At 32.4% G+C, this 9,989-nt stretch overlaps 1 protein-coding gene and 1 long non-coding RNA gene across 3 annotated transcripts in view; both read right to left on the bottom strand.

Annotated features, from left to right (window-relative positions):
- Positions 1–9,989, bottom strand: part of LOC112005959 (exonuclease DPD1, chloroplastic/mitochondrial) — a 39,257-nt gene that overhangs the window by 7,735 nt on the left and 21,533 nt on the right.
- Positions 71–1,611, bottom strand: LOC136068052 (uncharacterized). Of its 2 annotated transcripts, none has more exons than XR_010629451.1 (6): positions 1,352–1,611; positions 1,128–1,199; positions 865–995; positions 662–740; positions 443–514; positions 71–312 (listed from the first exon to the last, which is right to left on the bottom strand). It is a non-coding gene; the product is annotated as an uncharacterized LOC136068052 (long non-coding RNA). The 2 variants fall into 2 exon arrangements; XR_010629450.1 differs by having other exon boundaries at positions 662–718.

Here is a 9,989-nt window from a genome sequence, read left to right as displayed (position 1 = left end):
ATAAAAAAAAAAAAAAAAAAAAAAAAAAAAAAAAAAAAAAAAAAAAAAAAAAAAAAAAAAAAAACTTATGAATTACAATTTTTTTTTCCTCACGAAATCCAACAAAGAATATAAGTCAACAACAATAGATGAAGATATTAAAAAAATAAAAAATAAAAAGAAGAAATTAGATGTCTCATACTCCTTTGCATTCATCGGGGCTCTTTAATAAGGGCTTATGTAATATTGTGTCTCCGATTCATCACCATTGTCAACTATTCCGCAATCAATCTAATCACTCAATGATAATCTCTTTCAATATGCATCTTCTCTCTATCAAAATACATAAATTAAAAAAAAAAAGCTTTAAAAAATTATATCAATATGACTCAAGAAATAAATATTAAATAAAAAACTAAAAATGAAATTAAAAGTAAGAGAGCGTGATAGGAAAGAGAGTTACCTAATTGTGATTTGTGAGAGGGTGGATTAATTGTAGAGCACCATTTAATCTCTTTCAAAATGTGTCTTCTCCCTGTCAAAATGCATCAATGAAAAATATCCTTAAGAAAAATACATGAACCAAAAATAACTATAAGAAAATTTTATCAAAATGACTAAAAAAAAAAAAAACCTGAAAATGAAATTGAAAGTAAGAGAGTGCAAGAGGAGAGAGAGTTACCTAATTGTGATTTGTGAGAGGGTGGATTAACTATGGAGTACCATTTTTTTCAACTTGCTGGAAAATTTTTAAAAAAAAACTTATAAAAAAAAAAAAAGAATTACAATTTTTTTCCTCACGAAATCCAACAAAGAATATAAGTCAACAATAATAGATGAAGATATTAAAAAAAAAAGAAAAAAAAGAAATTAGATGTCTCATACTCCTTTGCATTCATTGGGGCTCTTTAATAAGGGCTTATGTAATATTGTGTCTCTGATTCATCACCACCGTCAACTATTTCACAATCAATCTAATCACTCAATGATAATCTCTTTCAATATGCATCTTCTCTCTATCAAAATACATAAATAGAAAAATAAGCTTTAAAAAATTATATCAATATGACTCAAGAAATAAATATTAAAAAAAAAAAAAACTAAAAATGAATTTAAAAGTAAGAGAGCGTGATAGGAAAGAGAGTTACCTAATTGTGATTTGTGAGAGGGTGGATTAATTGTAGAGCACCATTTAATCTCATTCAAAATGTGTCTTCTTCCTGTCAAAATGCATCAATGAAAAATATCCTTAAGAAAAATACATGAACCAAAAATAACTATAAGAAAATTTTATCAAAATGACTAAAGAAAAAAAAAAAAAAACCTGAAAATGAAATTGAAAGTAAGAGAGTGCAAGAGGAGAGGGAGTTACCTAATTGTGATTTGTGAGAGGGTGGATTAACTATGGAGTACCATTTTTCTCTTTTTTCAAATTAATTAGTTTTGGCACTTTCTGTTGAAAAAAAATGATGAATATAAATGGTCAGTTTTTAGTAGTTATCTTAAATAATAACTATTGAGTTTAGTGGGAGGTGAAAGAGAGGTAAATGGATTAGTAGGATCAAAGAGAGGGAAACGGAGAAGTTTTAATTAATTTTTTTTTTTTTTTTTTTTCAGATAGGATATAGCAGACATTTGAATACTGGTGAGGTGAACAACCTTTTTCTTTTTCTTTTTTCTTTTTTAACTTTTATACGTGATGCGTTTTTGGTGGAATGTTTGTTATTAAGCGAAAAGCACATTTTAGTCCCTACATTTTCAGGCGATTCCCATTTTAGTCCCTACATTTTATTTTTACCGCTTTTAGTCCCTATTCTGAAAAACGCTTCCCATTTTGGTCCCTACCGTTACATCAGAGACGGAAAATGTACACGTGGCAAATGGTAGAATTAAAAAATATATTAAAAATATTAAATTTTATTTTAAAATAAAATAAAATTTTAGTTATCAATAATTTTAAAATAAAAATATTAAAAATTTTAGTTAAAAATAAGCTCTTCATGTTCTTCCCTGAAGAACGTGATTGCCCAGAAAAAAAAAAATAGAGCAAAGATTCAAATTTTAACAATCATTTCCGGTGTTCTCTTTTCAGTCAAGTTATCAAAATAGCAAAAGAGTAAAAACGAATAGAACACAGTGCATTTCCATATCAGATCTGATGCAAAACCCAAAAGATAAACTAGATCTAGAACTTAAATCAAAATCAAAATCTAATCTAAACCAGGTCCCACGCCGATTCAAAGAAGCCCCAGCCACCGTACACATCCCAACACCACTGAAACAACCAACCCACACCGATTCAAAGAAGCTCCAACCACTAAAACAACACAACACCACTGAAAACCCACACCGATTCAAAGTCGAACAAGCCCCAACCACCGAAACTAACCCAGCACCACCGAAATCAAGCTAAACCTGACTGAAGAGAGAACACCATAAATGATTTGATTTAAGTTCTCTCTTTTTTTTTTTCTTTTTTCTTTTTTCTTTTTCAGTTCTGATTCTCTCATTCCATTCTGCCCCCTCTCTCGTCCTTGTCTTCCCTTTCTTTTTTTTCTTTTTTTTTTCTCTCTCTCTCTCTCTCTCTCTCTCTCTCTCTATTTTCCCTTGAATCAAGCCTCCGTGGGTCTCATAGTTTGGTGGAGCTCATGGTTTGATGTGGCAAATCGGGGTGGTGCCATGGTGGTGGATCGGGTGGTGCCGTACTCGCCGTGACTAAGCCGCTGTGGGTTTGCTGTTAAGAATTGCTGGTGGATTGATTTGGGTTTTCCTGATATTGTGCTAGATTTGCTGGGTTTGTTGGATATTTTAATGGGTTTGCTGGATATGTTTGCTGGGTATATTTTATTGGGTAGATATGAAGATGGAAGGAGAAGGAGAAGAAGGTGAAAAGCAAAGGAACGGAGGAGTCACGAAGACCGTGTGAAGGAGATTTTGATTTTGATTTAAGTTCTAGATCTAGTTTATCTTTTGGGTTTTGCATCAGATTTGATATGGAAATGCACTGTGTTCTATTCGTGTTTACTCTTTTGCTATTTTGATAACCTGACTGAAAAGAGAACACTAGAAATGATTGTTAAAATTTGAATCTTTGCTCTATTTGTTTTTTCTGGGCAATCACGTTCTTGGGGGAAGAACATGAAGAACTTATTTTTAACTAAAATTTTTAATATTTTTATTTTAAAATTATTGATAACTAAAATTTTATTTATTTTAAAATAAAATAAAATATTTTTAATATTTTTTTAATTTTGCCGTTTGCCACATGTGCATTTTCCATCTCTGATATAACGGCAAGGACCAAAACGGAAAGCGTTTTTCAAAATAGGGACTAAAAGCGGTAAAAATAAAATGTAGGGACTAAAATGAAATCGCCTGAAAATGTAGGGACTAAAATGTGCTTTTCGCCTTGTTTTTATTAGCAAGAATTTCGGGTTTTTTGAAATTTGGTAGTGTTTGACATTGAGCCTACTTCTAAAAAATGCTAAATTTTAGGGAATAAAAAGATGAACATGAAGAAAAAAAATCCCAAATTTTAGGAGTGCTCTGTTTGTCTTTTTTACCAGATTATCCTTTAGTTTTGTCTCTACTTAAACCTAGGAAAATAGGGGTATTTTGGAACTAAAAAATCCGGTCTAAACAGGTGCAGCCTCTTAAATAGTAGTATAGACTAGTCTCTGAGCACGCGCTCATGCGTGTGCTCAGAGGCTTTTCTATTTTTTGAGTTTGGGTTAATTTAGAGCATTTATTATACTTTAGAATTACTACATTTTTCAATCACAAAAAAAAAAAAAAAAAAAAAAAAAACCTTAGGGTGTGATGAAAAATTATTTCACCTGTTAATACATAATACTCATCACACCGCTAGATTTTTTTTGTGATTGGAAAATGTAGTGATCCCAAAATATAATAAATGCTTTAAATTAACCCTTACTCAAAAAATAGAAGAGCGCGCGTGCTCAGAGGCTAGTATCCCTAATTGAAGTTTACATGTTTGTCTACTCATATTACACATTTGTGAGCGACTGATACAACCAGAAATGTCATGAGGCTAGCAAAAAATCAACACCAAAATTGCATTGAAAATTTCAAATCATATGTTTGTGTGTGAATGTGTTCATTTTTTTGGCTAGCCTCATGACATTTTTGGTTGTATCAGTCATTCACAAATGTGTAATGTTAATGGACAAACATGTAAACTTCAACCGGGGATAAATAGAAAATTATAACATTAAATCCAAAAAATAAAAAAGAGCATCATCACACGTGCTCCTATTCTACAAATATCATCCAAATTTTGTGTTGCTTCTAATGTGAATGTTAATAGATAAATTTTGGAAACCTTAATATAATTAGAATTCGAAAGTGTACAAGATTGTTCAAACTGGGTTTGTGATTGAAAAATATAAAGCAACAGTTCAATATTGTCATCTACTTCATTTTTAGATCTCTCTGTTAATGTGGCCCAACTTCCTAACAAAAATTACCCTATAACATATGGAGAATCCTGAAGAATGAGGGGTCCTAGTTAACTTGTTAAAGAACATCAGTAGCATAAAATCTTTTTTTTTTTATTAAAAAAAAAAATCACCCACCATACATATGCAAAAGTCAAAATTTCCAAAATAAACATGCAAAGGTAAACAGAAGCATAGATATAAGATTAGGAATTGACAAATAAATAATTTCCCTCTTTATTTGAAAAATAAAATAAAATAAAATAAAAATGATAAAGAAGGGAACACCATAGGTACATTGTAATTACACATTCAAAAAATAATTTAATTATTTAATTGTTGCTTTCCATGATTCAAATGTAATTACACATTCAAAATTAAGTGGCTCAAATGTGAAACATGAGTAAGAAAAGGAAATGCAAAAGTTTGGTAACTTCTTCATAAAATCTTGGGGTTCATGCAATCTTAACACTTTCGTTTGGCTAAAATCCTAGATTGGCATCAGTCATCGATCTATCAAGGTTGCTTTATACTGCTTTCAGTTGAAACACATATCTGCAAACCACAATGTGAATGGAATAAGGATGTTACTATCTTTCTCAAGAGTTTTTGGTCCAAACAAAGTAAAAGGACATTTTTGACAGAAAATTTGAATAGATTGAACAATGCAAACTAGGGATGGCAATTTATGCCCGATCCGCGGGTACCCGGTCCGGCCCGATCCTAATGGGCCGGATTTTACCCGGTCCGATTAGAAATAGGGCCGGGTATGGGTTTTTAAAAAAAAACCCGAAACGGGTCCGGGTCGGGTCCGGATTTTATTAAAAAAATCCGAAACCCGACCCGGATATAACCCGGTTACTATAAAATTACAAAAAAACCCCCCTATATATATATAACTATAACTAACCCTATCACTCATCTCACGCCTCCCTCAGTTTCTCCTCACCCTCACACCTCCGCCTCTCATCTCCAGCTCACAGTCTCTCTCACTCACTGTCACTGTCTCACACAACCGCCTCTCCCTCTTCATCTCTCAGCTCTCTCACTCACACGGAGCGCACAAGCAGTCAAGCACAGCTCTCTCAACTCCGTTTCGTCCTCGCCGTCGTTGATCTCACACTGAAACCCAGCCCTCTGCCCTTCTCATCTTCCTCGCCCATGGCCTCTGGCGTCGCTCCACCTCGATCTCCATTTTTTTCTTTTTTCTTTTTCTGGGTTCAGTTCGTTTTTTCTTTTTTCTTTTTTCTGGGTTGAGTTCTTTTTTTTTTTTTCTGGGTTCAGTTCGTTTTTTCTTTTTTCTTTTTTTCTTTTTTTTTTTCTGGGTTCAGTTCGTCTTAATGTGAGTTTGTGTTTGTGTTTTGTTTGTGATTTTGAAAGGGAAAATCACAGATCTAAATTTGTGTTTGGTTTGTGATTTTGAAAGGGAAAATCACAAATCTGATCGTGTTTGGTCTGTGTTTATGTTTATGGTTGTGATTTTGGGCCTAAAAATCATAATGGATGTTTGTGGTTCTGATTTTGGGCTTGGCTGAGCATGAGGGGACGGGGCCGCGGGGCCCGCGGAGGCCCGACGGGGCGGGTTCGGGGTTAAGAAAAAAACCCGTTTAATAAACGGGCCGGGTCTGGGTTTCTAAGAAAGACCCGCGGGTCGGGTCCGGGCATGAAAAAACCCGGCCCGAACCCGACCCGTTGCCATTCCTAATGCAAACATAACTTTTAGTACATGTGTTACCAATAGTGATAATGCCCGTTCATCCTCATCCACCAATTTGAGACAAAAATCCTTTCATTCAAAATGGCATGCAAAACGTATTACATCAAATTCGACTCCATAAAATTATTTCATACAAGTAGAAGGAACAAAAGCAAATATCATATGAAATAGGAATGAGATCAAACTTGCCAGCACTCTTGAAAGTATAAGGGATTACGCAAATTGGGGGAGGAAATGATGATCATAAGTGTTACAAAATCACAGCTCAGACTCTTGAAATCAACATCATTAACAATTAAACGATGCAATTAGAATGGAGATGGTAATGAAAGTTATAAAAAAAAAATTAAAAAAAAAAAAAAACTGAAAAATTGATTTTTTTTTTTTTATCAATTATCGTGGCAGATACATTCACCAAAAAAAAAAAAAACGTGTTTGTTTTAATTTAATTTAATTTTTTTTATAAATGAATAAAGCAATTTGAAAACCATTAGAAAATAGTCCTATTTTGGAGGCAATGTTTTAGTGCAAGTTAGACATGTATTTTTACTTGACTACCCTTTACTTTTGTCTCTACTTAAACATAGGCTGTAGGGGTATTTTGGAACAAAAAAAAATCCAGTCCAAACAGGTGTAGCCCCTTAAATAGTAGTATAGATAAAAAAAATAATAATAATAATAAAAAAGAAAAAAAAAAGAGGAAATAATTTTAGTATTTTTCGAGTTTCAACTTCCAACCTAAACTTTCGGATCCATGAATGATGCCCCATCTAGGTTCAACTCTTCTCTTAGGTTTTGTACCTTACATTTTTCATATTCTGTCCAATTCTCCATGCCAAATCAGCAATTTGTATATGAGGCGGGTCCCAGAAAAGTGTAGTTCTTACTACTCATCATATTTATTTGGTTAATAAATCACTAATCCATGTGATGCACATGCAAATTATAAGAACCAGATTTGAGTTCCTAGCTTAAAAGTGGATGGACTCAGACCCAAAAAGCCCAAAATAATGAATTTGTAAAGAATGGGTTGAAAAAACTGAGCCTTAATGAATCAAATAATCACTAAAATGAGTTTAGATCACAAGAGAATGAAAATAACGAGTTTATACTAAAGAAAATCATCATTGGCACAGTCCAAGGAGATTAGTTCTTATATATTTCTTTCAAGTTTGATTACAAAGTCAATTCTTGATGTTACAGTGTTTTTCTCTTAGTTTCGATCCCCTTCTCTCACTGCCCTTTTCTTCCTTTATACTACCTTCCCCTTTCATCTCTACCATCCACGTGTGGACCAGATAGTTATTGTTGATACTTGTCCCATTAGCACCTTCTTGAAGTCTTGGTGTAATAGTTGTAAGGCTGAAAACCACTGTTCAGGTATCACTTTCACATTAATGTGGCCAGAGAATTAGCTGCAGAACATTTAATGTGGTGGTAACAGCTTTCTCCTTAGATATTCTAAGACTCCCCCTCTGTCATATATCTTTGCAATACCTATCCATACCAACACAATAGACTACCTATCCAGACCTCGACTATGGTTAGCCGAGGAGGCATTCATCCTCGGACCACCCTTCTAGGCCATTATGACTAAAACTAATTTCTTCTTCCACTAACACGGACTCCCTTGACAATGTTTACTCATTCTCAGACGACCCCTTGTCCTCGGCTTGGGCCTTAGGCCCAATATATAAATAGAAAATGAGCTCCTGAGCCCAATACCCCTACACAAATTATGTCATAAAAGTGATTTGATCATGTCATGAATTAATTAGGATAATTTTGATAGACTCCAAAGTTGGGTGATTTTAACCTATTCTTAGTTTAGATTTTTAATGGTATCTCTAGTGTCTTTTGTGGCTATAATTTTTTTAAAAAAATAAATAAGAAATAATTTTAGTTCCTGGTGATTATTCTTTATCATCAAGTTAAGATATCAATTAATTTTTTTTGTGTATCAAATAAATTTTTTAATTAATTGAGCTATTTGGAATCTCTTTCATGGCTATTATACTTGATATATAGTTATTTTTCAATATGATAGGAATTAAAGACAACTTTAACAAAATTGTTGCTATATGTGATCACAAAGTTGTCTTGCTAAAATAACAAAAACAAAAGTTTCTTGTAATGGAGCTTTATCTCAAATTTTATTTTGTAGTATTAGTGCACTCGCATTAGTGCTTGTATAATAGAAAAAATACCACATTTTATCCAACTTAAGCCCAAAATTCACCCACATTAGATTATGCAAAGTTATGTAAAAGTACATAGTTGCTACAGTAACCACGTAAATTTACACTAACACTACGCATTTTGCATTTAGTTTTTTATTTTATTTTTATGTATCTTGAGGACAACAGAAAAAAAAAAAATGGTGATTGTTATATGTAAAGAAAGAGAAACTATAAAAAAAATGAATTTATTATTATTATTATTATAATGAAATGCAGTATGAAATAGATAATTTGATGTTAAGGTATTTTAAAAAGTGAGTATATAAAATAGAAAAAGTATGTTCTTTTATTAAAATAAACAAAAAATTTTGTAGAAGCTGATGTGAATAATCTTACTCTTAGTATTAGATAATACTCTTACTTTTTAGTTTTAGATAATGGAGTTCATAAGTATAGAGCTTGAAAATCATATTATTTTCCGAAGGAATCAATAAAGCAGAGCAGACCGCATGTAAGATCAGATGAAGATCAAGACAAAGAAAATCTGATTGTCTAGTGGTTTCAATTTAATTCTTTGCATGTTGGGAATATTCTTGACCTTCCCAAATAAAAATTACATTAATTGACTAATTGTAAAAGCGCAAGGCTTTGTGTAAGGCCCAAATTGCATGATATTTCAACTATCACATGTCTGAGTACTATATATAATCTGAACAAGTTTAGCAAAAATATATAATCTGAACAAATCCATGTAATTATGTTAATTGGGCACAATTTTGGTACGTAGATCTCTTTCTCTTTAGCACCAAGTTTGGTACTGCACTAGCTAGTTGATAAAGTCAATAGTATGCTGTAACGCGAAGTTTTGCATATGCTCTACAAAGGGAAGCATTAGCATCTTGTGTGATTATGCCTTGCTTGAGATAGTTGGGCACGTAGGATCATAAGACAAATGCACTACAAGTAATGTTTACCAAACTGCCAAGAAAGGAAGAAAATTATGCATGGTGTTTTTTTTTTTTTTTTTTTTGAAGGAAACAATTTTTCTTTCTTTCATTCCCTACTCTGTTGTTTCCCCCACAATCACATTCTCAATACAAGAACAATATGGGTTACTATTGAAAAATTCTATAGTCACTATTTTTTTAGGGGAATAATTATAAAGTTTTCACAATCTTTTTCCAAAACTTGTTAATGTGGTAAGTTATTATTAGAACAGTATTTTTTTTTTCTCATTAACTCATTATTAACATCATTTTTATGATACATCAATCACAAAAAACAACATCAATAATTATAAATTTTAAAAAATTATAAAATTTGTTTAGATCTTTTGATTTATCACATGCCAAACCCCTTCAAAATAAGAAATTAGAAAGGAAGTTAAGTGTGTATATAGAAATTGAGCCTTACATTGACCATTATTGTTTAGCCTAGAGAGTGAGAAACTAGATGGGAGGAGTAAAGTGGGCTGAAAAACTATATGTAAACCATCATTAATTTGAAACACCTTATTGCAAATGTCCACCGGCCCAAACTTTGACCACCCTTTCTATAGTTGGGTGCCTTGAAAGTTCAATATCAAGAAGGGCACATGATTTTTGGCTAGCTAGAAATGGCCTACAACTCTAATAAGTTAAAAACTCTTTCAATCTC

This window comes from Quercus suber, unplaced genomic scaffold, assembly GCF_002906115.3.
Source record: "Quercus suber isolate HL8 unplaced genomic scaffold, Cork oak 2.0 scaffold_97, whole genome shotgun sequence".
Lineage (NCBI taxonomy): Eukaryota > Viridiplantae > Streptophyta > Magnoliopsida > Fagales > Fagaceae > Quercus > Quercus suber.
Note: the sequence above shows the minus strand (reverse complement) of the source record. Positions and strands in the feature narration are given on the sequence as shown.